The sequence below is a fragment of the Chelonoidis abingdonii genome, chromosome 5 (assembly GCF_003597395.2).
Source record: "Chelonoidis abingdonii isolate Lonesome George chromosome 5, CheloAbing_2.0, whole genome shotgun sequence".
In the NCBI taxonomy this organism is placed as follows: Eukaryota; Metazoa; Chordata; order Testudines; family Testudinidae; genus Chelonoidis; species Chelonoidis abingdonii.
Window position 1 is genome coordinate 100,215,112 of NC_133773.1, and position 12,576 is coordinate 100,227,687.

Below are 12,576 nucleotides of genomic sequence, written 5' to 3' on the forward strand. Positions count from 1 at the left end.
TCCGCACGTAGCTAAAGCCACCACATTGATCTAATTACACAAGAACATTACATAAAATGTGTGGTTTCTCGCTACTTTTACCGCTATAGCGAGAGTCTCTATTAATGAGATCTTACAAAATAAACACAAGAAATTTGCTTCACACGCCATAAATATAATATCATCATAATTAAGAACTAACTTGCAACTGACCAAGTAAATTAAAATATTTTAGGATTTAAATCCATCCTGGCTTTTATATTATATTATTTGTTTTTCTCACTCATTCTGTAAAATTCAGTGAGTTGCATGCAGTGCTTCCTAGTCATTTAATTTGTGAGGAAGGAAAAAAAAAGCACTGTTAGAAAAGCTTCCATCTTTGTTCCAATGATTTGTCAATGAATAAAGTTCTGTACACTTTTAAGAACTAGATATGAGAGAGGTCATCTTGAGGAAGTGTATCTTTACAAATGAAATACCTTATAACTTCAAAACCGAAACCTTTTCTGTTGTTGAATGCGAGGAATCAATTCTGCATTGATGCAAAGCATTTACGTGGATTTTGCATTCTTTCAAAGGGCTTAAAAAACATTCATTATTCCTAGCCTTCCTCTTCCTATCCACAAGATGTGCAAGGCAATTGAGACAAAATGCAGACATCATAGCATTGAGGTCTTTTTATTAATTGTCGCGAATGAACTACATGCATCATTGCGTTTGGACCCCCTTCCCTCCAATAGTACTTTCTGTGCCTCATAAAAATATTAGTGTGAACAGTCCCCAGTAAGCTTACTTGGCTGGGATCATATTAAGCTTTTCTGGAACATTAATTACTTTAGTTTAAATTCTACCAAATTCTCAGCTTCAGTTGTCATGTAAACATATCTGTGGACATCGAGACTGTATTCCTTTTAACTGTTATTGACATATTTGTGAAATTTTTCTCTAGCAATCACTCACTGGCGCTTCCTGTCCAGTGCAGCTCTCACCTTTCTAAGCTACCCCCCCCCCCCCCCCCCCCCCCCCCCCCCCCCCAGAAGTGCTCACACCACCCCTATACCTAGCCACATGTACCCCAAAACGGGAAGGTGCTTCCCCAAGACAAATTCTCAATACAAGGCTCCATTTGCAAGGAACTACACACGTTCATCTTTTACGTTGATTTCACTTGGGCTGCTCAGATGATGATAAAGCATGTATGCACTATTTTTCTGGCATAGATCGTATTACCCCGCAAGTACTCCTTCAGTTGTGACTACCTGGTATAAAAAGTTGCTTACTTACTATGGTTCAGTGGGGTATACTCACATAATAATAACACTGTGCTTGTTGTTGTGATCCTTGCTGTGTTCTGCCATAACTAACAGGCACGATGGGGCAAACCAGGTTATTTAATAGTTGACAGATTATGGAAGGATGGGTTATGGTTAATATATATTTTTAAATTATACCAAATGTAGGTACAGGGTTGGATTGGTGCTCATGGTATTTATGGTTGTTGAAGGCATACAGAGATGGGTTACTGGAATGGATAGAAGGAGGGTAGATAGATGAGTGGAGGTAGGTCAGTGATGGAAAATTAATGAATAGAGGCCCAATTTTATGTACATACATGCATAAATGAGTACACAAGTAGGGAGAGCCTTTGTCAAGGCTAATGTTGTACCCATTTATCCATAAACATGTGTAAATGTTATGATAAAAGCACAATAAAGAAAGAAAAATCATACAGCATAGACCAATGAAAGAAAGAGATAAGGTGAAACCGAAAAGAAGCAACTGAAGTACATCAGACTTTAACATACTGGGGGTTGAAGAGATTCTGCCTTTTATCAAAGGCTTTATTTCACAAACAAGGCAGTTTCAGATAAAAAATCAAATGGATGGACACCAAGGAGAGTAAGTAGGGAGCCAAGACAGGTCTTCATGAGCACGTTTCCGCTCTTTAGGTTCTGACTCAGTTTTCAAATTTCAGAAAGCCTTCAAGCCTGTGTTATGTTCATTATACTCAGCAGAAATTGGAAATATAAAATTTCGTACAACCTGAGGTGGAGGACGATTCAAGGACAGGAGCAGGTTACACTCCACTCTTCTGCAAAATATCAGGACAAGAGCTCAGTGTAGTCAAAAACCAAGGAGAAAATTAATTTGACAGACTCAGTGGGCCAATACACCATCCTTGATAAAATTTTCGCCTTGGTATCACCTGGTTAGCCTGAGGTTCAGTGGAGTTACACCAGAAGATGGTCTGGCCATTCTGTCTGGGTTTTCTTCTATTTGTTTGCGAAAGCTTAATCACGTCAATGGCTTATCCATCTTTGGCGAATAAAGGTCCAAGGAGGGAAATACTACAACAGGACTTGGGAGTCAACTCGGAAGTCACAGTACGATCACTTCTTTTTCTGTTCTGAATATTAGACACAGCACTCATGATATCATTTATTTGACTGTGAAACTTCAGAATCTGGAACTAGACGTTATTTTTAAAAAGCACAAGTTTTGTTTTGATTCAAATGGACAGACTTGGGTCCTAAAAGTATAATAGGTTGCATTATCGGTGTGAGGAAATAGCCCCAGTTACACAGTTAAGGGGAGCTGTATTGTCATACTCCTGAATCAAGGGTCCGGGGGAGGAATTCAGGTGTACAACGGAATTCTCGTAGGGAGTTTGACTCAGTATTTAATTATTAGAATAATAAAATAGAGATATTCCTATAGTGAAAAAGTACTCTCATCCTTTCTAGTATAAGGACATTACATGTAACATCCATTAAGGTGAATGTAGAGGGCTTTGTCATTTCTGCGTCAGATAGGGCTTCAAAAACAGCAAGAGATCCAATTTCTTGTACATAATATTACAATTCATATTATTCATGCTAACTGTAGTCATTGGGTACCTGGTAGAATCTCATCCCTTGTTTATAGATCATTAGCCTTAATAGTAGTATTATTTTATGCTGTGAAATGTTTTTGACTCAAACAGCGCGTGTGGTGGATACTTAAAAGAGTCTGGTTAAATCGAGAATACTGCATCTAACTAACGTCACAGTTATGATACTTACAATTTTCTGGACACCTTTTCAAGCACCTGTTATTTCTGTCCAATGTCAGATTTTGGCCTGCAGTCAGAATGTTCTTTTTAGTGTTGTTTTTTCTTTTACAACATTTTAAGGTAAACTAGAATAAACTTTCTCAATTGTCGCAAGCTTTCTACATAAGCCCAACACGAGGGATTCATATGCCTAGTGATAACTCTTTTTTATAACTAACAAGGACCCCATTGCACTTTGTGAAGGTACGAGCTAAGGTGGTTGAAGTTAGATTAAGTAAGCATAAACATTGAATCATCTTCAACAAGTTAGGTTGTAGGTTGAACCTGTTAGGCCAATTCTCGTGATTTGCATTAATGCAAAGAAATGTTAATAAACAAAACCCTGAATGTACCAAGGACTGATCGTCAGGTGCAGCAAAGAGGACCTTGCTGTAGTACACTAGTTAACTCTTTCTGATAGTTTAGTTTGGTTGTGTCATGGTCGGTTATTGCTTATGTCAGTCTTCTGGTGTATTATTAACGCAGTCATGGCTTTATCCGTCAAGGTATCGAAGCACATGTGTAACTTTAAATCCATGCACTTGTACCATTTGAAGTCAAGTATTAGTACATACTTAAACACACTAATCCTAATGTAACATGAAGATAAACCAGAAGACAACATTTAGTGAAAACTGTTAGAATTCTTAGGTTAAAAAAAATTAAATGTAGAACACTCTATTTATAGAACAGTACCCGGTTACTCGTCTCAATAAATGCTGATGTTACAAAACCTAGGATATTGTTCAAGGAAGTCATAGGCTGGCAAAACCCATATGTTATACTCCTGCCCTTTCAAAACTGTCGCCTTACTTATCTTTCTTTAATAAAGATAAACTTTCCTAGTCTCAAAATAAGACACGGTATATCTACAAATCCAGATGATGAGTTGAGTGGACTAACTGTTTGGATGAATGCTAGTGTAAAATTTATTCAGAGTAGCAGTTTCCAGGAGGGTGAGCTTTTCTACGTGTGTTGGTTGTCTGTGTGGCGGATAACACACTTCCAGCAACCCTGCCAAACATATGCATCCTGACGTTTGTTGTTGTTCTGTGCTTGCCAAATTAATTAATTGCGATTTAGATGGATAAAAGCCTGCTATTGTTAGAGCCTGATAGATGTTTTCTACAATCTGTTGGCATGCAAAATAAGTTATAATATAAAAGTTTTGGAGGAGTCATCAAATTTTGGTACAGTTCTGTTAATAATAATGTAATAATGTCTACTCACAGCCCAGACTAGAGAGATAGGATCACTGTCTTTCTATACTTCTTTTTGTGCAGTGGACTGCTGGACGTTTTGAAGGACAGTCATTTGGTATTTTGTCTAAATTGCAGGTATCTCCAGAATTTTAGTTTGTGGCATCATTCATATTTAGTGTTATAGATTAGTTGAATTTGTGTCACATTCCAAGTCATGGGTTCCTTCCAGCATATTAGAATACCAGTAGATAAGCTACAGCCAGTTCTTTTGAGAAGATAGAAGGAAAATGCAAAGATTGTGTAAAAAGAATTAAGAGTGAAAAATTCTATTCTTAATCTCCAGTTCTGCGGTTGCCTGCTTTATCTTAGGACTCCCAAGTTTGTTTCACAAAGTGGGCTTCAATGTGGTAAGTTGACGGAGGTTCTATATGTTAACTTTGCATAAATGGATGAGACTGTAGGCCTCCCATCTCTTCTCAATCTTTTACACAAAGGCCTTGGCTACACTTGCAAGTTGCAGTGCTGGTGAAGGGGGTTACAGCGCTCCAACTTACTCGGTTTGTCACACTTACAAAGCTCAGCCAGCGCTTGCAACTTCCCTGCTGCTAGCCGCTGGCTTGTACTCCTGGTCTGCTTACGGGTGTAGCCGAATCCGGCGCTGGTGATGCAGTGCTGTCATCAGGTTGGACACTCACCAGCGCTGTATGGCCTCCAGCGGTAATTAGGGATGGTATCCCAGGCATACCTTGCAGCCCTCTCTGGTCACGTTTCGCACTCACACTTGCCCTGGGCTCAGGTTGACCCGCCCTTTTAAATGCCCCGGGAATTTTTAAAAAACCCCTTCCTGTTTGCTCAGCGAGGGTGGAGTGCAATCAATCAATCAAATCAGTGACCATGCCTCCCACGCCCCAAGCGAGCCCCCAGCATGGAGCACTGCGAGCTGCAGGATCTCATTCAGTGTTTGGTGAGGAAGCTGTGCAGACACAGCTGCGCTACAGCCGTGAAATTATGATACCTTATGGCCAGAACAAAGTCCAATGCAATACAGGGCTATGACGCGGGACGCGGGTGCAGTGCAGGGTTAAGGTAAAGGAGGCTGCGGAGTGCCTACTGCAAAGCACGTCAGGGAAACCACCGCTCAGGTGCTGCCCCACGACCTGCCATTTTACAAGGAGCTGGATGCGATACTTGGATGTAAACCCCCAACTGCCAATCCGAGGGATCACACAATGGACAGTTCAGAGCCTGGAGAGGAGGGGGAGGGTTAGAGGACCCGAGATGAGGCTACTGAGGTGTTTGGACTCCCAGGAGTCATGCAGCAGGAGCTATTTTCCAGCCAGGAAGAAGCTAGCCAGTCGCAGCCGCTGGGACTTGGTAGTGAGGAACAGCAGAGAGCCTGTTCCGTAAGAAGCTTTATTATAAGGATGGAAATGTTTTGGGGAGGAGGGGAGCTATGGCTGCCTGCAAGCATGCCTAGAGTGGAATAGCCATTGATTTGGTCTATCACGTCGCGGTAATCTGCCTCTGTAATCTCTTCAAAAGTTTCAAGCCAGAGCGTGTGCAATGCGCTCCGGCAAGTTTTATAGGAGAGCCACCGTGGTCCTTGTCCCAGTCAGGCTAACATGTCCGTGGCCATTGTGCCGTGAGGGGTGGCGGGGACCCATTGGCTGCACACAGGCAAGCTGCGTAGGGACCAGGCGGCAATCCACATAGCTGTTAGAAGACCCTCCCGCTCTTCCCAGGTGACCTGGAGCAGCGAGATATCGGGGAGGTTAAAATTCTGTGGAAATGCTAGGATACTGTTAAGTGCTAATTTCCTGTAGCTGCCTTTGCTTTCCCCAAAGTCACAGAAAGCCATGGATTCCAAGTCAAGCAGCCCCCGCTTCCCAGGTGAGCGCGTGTGCAAGATGGCTCTGAGCAGTACCTGCTGTGGCAGATGTTGGGTGTAGGTTCAGTGCTATTTCCTTGTAGCTGCTCTTTTGCTTTCCCCAAGTCACAGGAAGCCAGTCACCAGTGTGAATCCCGATTCCAGAGTCAAGCAGCCCCCCCTTCCAGGTGGAGCATCACGCGCGTGTGCAAGATGGCTCTGAGGAGTACCTGCTTGTGGCATAGTGGGTGTAGGGTGTAGTGCTATTTCCCTGTAGCTGCTCTTTGCTTTTCCAAGTCACAGAAACCCCATTGATCCCAGGAGTCAAGCAGCCCCCCTTCCCAGGTGGCGGCGGTGTGGGGAAACTCACCATTCTCTCTGGAGTGCCGGCTCTCTGTGCTATGCTCGCAATGTGTAAATGATGCTACAAATAGTCTTAAAAAACAATACAGGCTCTGTAGTAAAGTTTATCTCTCTGTGTTTTTTTTAAAAGTGATCTTGGATACAGGCTCATCAAGCGCAGACCTCTGAAAAACTCCGGAACTTAAGAAAAAAACCAAGAAGAGTAAGGAGAAGCTGAGTGAAAGCAAGTTATGAATCTGTATTCCACATATAATAAAAAGTTGCAAGCTGGAGGGAAAAAGGAAAGCAGGGAGAAAGAATAGGCCTGCCAAGAGAAAGGAAAAGGCTGCCAGAGAAAGGAATTGGCTACCAGAGAAGCACAAATCGGCTGCTAAGCAATCCTGGAACGCCCACACAGGAACCTCATGCATCAATGCTAGCCATGCAGGGAGAAGCACTACGTGCCTTTCGCCCCCTCAAAAGACTCAACCCATTGTGGCCCCATTGTTTCCTCAAACACCCTTCTCCAGCTCCTGGTTCTTACCCACCAGCTGCCGCCCAACACCCATACGTTCACCTAACAGCTGAGAACTACGACCCTTACCCTATGCCACTCAACGCCCCAATTCACCATGCAGCATATTAATCCTGAAAGTGCAGAGGCATTGACACACCACTCAGAAAGGACATATTCAAACCTTGACTTTTACTGCTCATCACCCTTACCCCCCTCCCTTTTTATGTACTGTGTTTAATAAAGGATTTCTTGTCTTTTTAAAACAGTTTATTATTAGGAGAAAGATGTAACATACTTGTACATAGTGAAAATAGGCCACTGCAAATCATTTGCAACCATGCACGTTCACTCCTGTGGAAGGCACCGACATTACTGTGGCTTTCAGCCCTCAAATTGCCTCCTTTATAGGCATCCCTAATTTCCTTGAAGCACTGTGCTGGGGCCTCTCTAGTAGCCCTGCTCTTGGCTGTGCAAATTCAGCCTCCAGGCGTTGAACCTCGAGGCATTCATCACTGAAGTTCACCCTTCTCTTTACAAATATTTGAAAGGATTACAGCACGCGGTTTATAATCGCTGGGATGCTGCTTTTCCCCCATGTCTAGCTTCCCGTTAGAGACTTCTCCAAATCTCCCCTTTAAACGGCCAAAAGCACACTCCACAGTCAGTTCTGCACCGGCATCAGCCTGTAGTGAACCAGTCTTGCTCCTTCAAAAAAAAAAAAAAAAAAAAAAATAAATGGTTTCCCTGTATACGGTTCAGTGAGCCAAGAGTTTCGGGTAAGCGGGGTCTCCAAAGGATCACAATGGGCATTTCGACGTCCCCCAACTGTGATCTTCCTGGCTGGGAAAAAAAGTCCCTCTGCTATGCAGCTTCCTGAACATGCCACTGTTTTTTATTCGAAAGATGCGTGCATCATGCACCTTTCCAGCCATCCTGGTGAATGTCAGTGAATGTCCCAGGTGATCCACAAGCCTGGAGACCATAGAGAAATACCCCTTCCGATTAACGTACTCGGATGCAGGTGGGGTGGTACCAGAATAGGAATATGTGCCCATCTATTGCCCCTCCACAGTTAGGGAAACCCATTTGTGCAAGCCGTCCAGAATGTCCTGCACATTCCCCAGAGTCACGGTTCTTCTTAACAGGATGCAATTAATGGCCCTGCAAACTTGCATCACCACTATTTCAACGGTCGACTTTCCCACTCCAAACTGGTTTGCGACGATCGTAGCTGTCTGGAGTTGCCAGCTTCCAGACTGCAATAGCCACCCGTTAATCTCTCTCTTTTGCTGTGGGATAGCTGCACACAATGCACCACTCACAACAGCGCTGCAAATGCTGCAAATGTGGACACACTGCAGCGCTGGTCGCTGTCGGTGTGGACACACTGCAGCGCTGGCCCTACACAGCTGTACGACCACAGCTGTAACTACCAGCGCTGCAAAAATGTAAGTGTAGCCATACCCAAAGGAACAAAGGTGTGACCCACCAGGACTATTTAAGATGGTGCACTGCATGCAGAGAGCTGTGGTCTATGCAGAAGTATCCTTTGTATTAGAAGTGGTGGCAGAGGTGAGCCACTTTATAGAACTGCATGAATGGCATTTGGCCAGCACTGATCTAACATTCATTTTATTTCTGTCAGATTTTGCATCACTAAATTTCATAGCTAGAACTTTTCTGGATGAATAATGAATGTCTTTCTGAGTACATCTTGGCTACATGTATTACACTAGCAGTACATTATTTGTAAACAGTTATGTTTTCCTCTTTGCTTATAAACAGTGTTTATAGAATGACATTATTTTGTATTTGCAATAGTTTATAGTTTTTTTTTCATCCCTTTTGCTCTTAATAGTTTTACAAATACAGACACACAACCATTCATGCTCACTGATTCAGCTCTCAGTGGATGGCTTCCCATTGACTTCAATGGGAATTACATAGAGCAGGGGTTCTCAAACTGGGGGTTGGGCTCCTCAGAGGGGTCACAAGGTTATTACATGGAGGGTCGTGCGCTGTCAGCCTCCACCCCAAACACTGCTTTGCCTCCAGCATTTATAATGGTGTTAAATATATAAAAACGTGTTTTTAATTTATAAAGGGAGATTGCACTCAGAGGTTTGCTATGTGAAAGTGGTCACCAGTAAAAAAGTTTGAGAACCACTGACATAGGGCAAAAAATTGCAATATGTTAATTTGTGGTAGAATGCGGAAGCTGAAGGCCCTTTAAGAAAAACTGTCCTGAGAAACTGTTTGAGGCTGTACCAGCCTGGGATCATGCAGTTCAAGTTAGCTTTCAAAAACCTAATTCATTAAGAATATAAAATCTGAACAGACTTGTTTATTTCTCATTGTTTATTCTTGTTTATTTCTCATAAGCCATTAGCACCTGGCTGCAGGGCCAGCTCCAGGGTTTTTGCTGCCCCAAGCACCAAAAAAAAATTTAAAAAAATGCTGCGATCGTGATCAGCTCTACTGCTGCCACTTCAGTTTTCAGCAGGAATTCAGAGGCTGGTCCTTCGCTCCGTGAGGGAGTGAGGGATCCCCCGCTGAATTGCCGCCGAAAAGCCAGATGTGCTGCCCCTCTCTATTGGCCGCCTCAAGCACCTGCTTGCTGGGCTGGTGCCTGGAGCCGGCCCTGCCTGGCTGATCACAAGAAGAAAAGACAAAAAACAAACAAACAAACAAAACATATTACCAGCTTCAAAGGAGGAATGTGCAGCCTATAGCAATGAGATGCAAAATGGCCAAAAGAACACTGCAGCTGCTTGTTTCCCCTGGTTAAAAGGATTAGCTATCAGAGAAACATTCAGGGAAAGACTTCTATGGGAGAGTGAACCCACATCAGACCAGGGCTTTGGAGTGGAGCCCAGAGATGGAGCGCGGAGCAGCTCCAGAGCAGTGGAGCTGCAGGTTTTTGCCTGGAGCTGGAGTGGAGCTGGAGCACAGCTCCAAAGCCCTGCATCAGACAGCTGAGTGGTAACTAATTAATCAGAGAGTGAATAGCCAGTGGAAGGGTCTGAATTCCCACTTTTCTGAGGGCAACACATCAGGACGGAAAACATCCTGAGGTTTTCAGAGCTGAAGTTTGCTGCTTCCTGTGCCTAAAGTTTACCGTCAGTGCTTCACAAATGCAAAATAGAGGAAGGTAACATGTTAATGAACAATCATGCACTGCATTTCATCCCGAAGTGCGTTACAAATTTAAGCTCCAAACCTGCAATGAGTTCTTGTTTCCTGCACCTGTGTGCAGCCCCACAGAATCAGCGATGCACAGAATGGGCACAGGAATCTGTCTGTATGGATCCAGTTGCAGAATCAGGGCCTAATGTTTCTGTATAATGTTAAACAGTTGTGTTTCATCCCAAAGGTTTCTGCCTTTCAATAGCGCGTGAAGCAATCCTTACACATTAATTTAAAATGAGCGTCCCATTCATGACATCATTTTTCATTAACTTAGAGCCAGGGCCGACTCTAGCCATTTCGCCGCTCCAAGCACGGCAGCATGCCATGGAGGGCGTTCTGCTGCTTGCCAGTCCCACGGCTCCGGTGGACCTCCCGCAGGCGTGCCTGCGGATGCTTCACCGGAGCCGTGGGACCAGCGGACCCTCCTCAGGCACGCCTGTGGGAGGTCCACCAGAGCCGCCTGCCGCCCTCCCAGCAACCAGCAGAGCGCCTCCCATGGCATGCTGCCCCAAGCACGCGCTTGGCGCGCTGGGGCCTGGAGCCGGCCCTGCTTAGTGCATCTGTAACTCTTCCTCTTCCCCCTTCCCCTCCGCCTCCCAAATAAGAAGGTCAAGATTAGCTCTTCTATGAAAAGAAAGCACCAAGTAAAAATGAATTTAGCCACACCTTTAAGGGACACTTCTTCCTTGTGTGAGTAATCCCATTCACGTCAATGTTATTACCCTTGCGGGAAGGCAAATAAGATTTGGCCCTAAGGCCCTGATTTGTCAATGATCTCCATGCAGCTGGATCTCTATAGCTGCATTATGCACCACCACTGAAGCCAATGGGATTACATCTGTTTTAAACACATGCTTCAATGCTGTGCTGGTCTAGAGCCTTAGGTGATTTCTGTTTAATTTTTAAAATATCTTTATTGCTCATTTTTAATAAATAATAATCATGTTTTTTATTATTAATACTAGGCCTGATTGTGCAAACCTTTATGTGATAAGAATTACCCATGTGAGCAAAGATTTGCAAAAATCGAGCACATTGTCTATACAAATTTTCACATGGTGCAGAAACATTAAGAAACATGTTATCCAAATACTCCCAAGTCTTCTTAGCACTGATGGAGGCTCCAATCCTGCAAACACGTACGCATATTGGTAATTGGTAAACACATGAGTAAGGGTATGGCTACACTCGAAACTTCAAACTGCTGCCGCGGGAGCGCTGCTGCAGCAGCGCTTTGAAGTGTGAGTGTAGTCTCAGTGCCAGCGCTGGGAGAGAGCTCTCCCAGCACTGCACGTACTTCACATCCTCATGGGGTTTAGCTTGCAGTGCTGGGGCTCCCAGCGCTGCGGCACTGTTTACACTGATGCTTTACAGTGCTGTATCTTGCAGCGCTCAGGGGGGTGTTTTTTTCACACCCCTGAGCGAGAAAGTTGCAGCGGTGTAAAGCGCTATTGTAGCCTAAGAGTTTGCAGGAGCTGGACTTAAATGATTATTTACCATATGTACTAGAGCAGGGGTTCACAAACTGGGGGTCTTGAGATTGTTACATGGGAGGCTGCAAGCTGTCAGCCTCCACCTCAAATCTCACTTTGCCTCTAGCATTTATAATGGCGTTAAATATATTTTAAAGTGCTTTATAAGGGGGGAAGGTCTCACTCAGAGGCTTTCTATGTAAAAGGGGTTACCAGTACAAAAGTTTGAGAACCACTGTATTAGAGTATATTTGGCTACATGTGAAAAGCATAAATAATGTCAGACTTTTGTAATTTCTAAGATTATAATAATGCTAATGACAATAACTATCCAAAGCCTACAATATATGAAATCAGATGACAGGACACATTGAATTATTAAATATACCACTGCAAGAATCCTTTCTTAGTAACCTCCAGTTTCTTATTTGGTTCAAACTTCTAAGTCAGTACTTTCAGTGTAAATCTCTGTGTCGAACACACTGTGAGGAGAATCCCATAAACACAGCTGGGATGCCATCCACATCTTGGCTGGTTCTCTTCTAGATACAATACAGCATGCAGCTTACCTTTTAAAGACATATCTCATCAGTTCCACAGCCTCTCAGCTGTAAAATATATCTCCCTCATTCGAATATGGCTATGAAGTCTGATTTTCTACTTTGCTAGTTAACACCAGAATTTTTGCTATATTAGTTAAATATGATATCACAATTAACTGACTGAATAACTGATTTTTTGGTTAAGGAGCTGAGCCAAAAAAACTGAAAAATAATTCAGTTAAAAACCAAAACTGAATTTTTATGTTTGTCACTAGATAGATAGATAGATAGATATTGTTTTGGAAACATCCTCACATAGTGTTCTGAAAAGAAATTTGCTCCCCAGGACTGGCAGTTGCTGACGAGTCTGCCTGT

The 12,576-nt window shown here is 43.4% G+C and overlaps 1 protein-coding gene across 8 annotated transcripts in view; it reads left to right on the plus strand.

Annotated features, from left to right (window-relative positions):
• RBM47 (RNA binding motif protein 47) overlaps window positions 1-12,576 on the plus strand; it is a 113,896-nt gene that overhangs the window by 50,943 nt on the left and 50,377 nt on the right. For 3 of the 8 annotated variants that reach the window (XM_075066505.1, XM_032781920.2, XM_032781919.2), the window contains exon 2: window positions 8,469-8,570. The exons of the other annotated variants lie outside the window; for them this stretch is intronic. The gene's annotated coding sequence lies outside the window, so the exon portion shown is untranslated. The remainder of the gene's footprint in view (window positions 1-8,468; window positions 8,571-12,576) is intronic. 8 annotated transcript variants of the gene reach the window in all.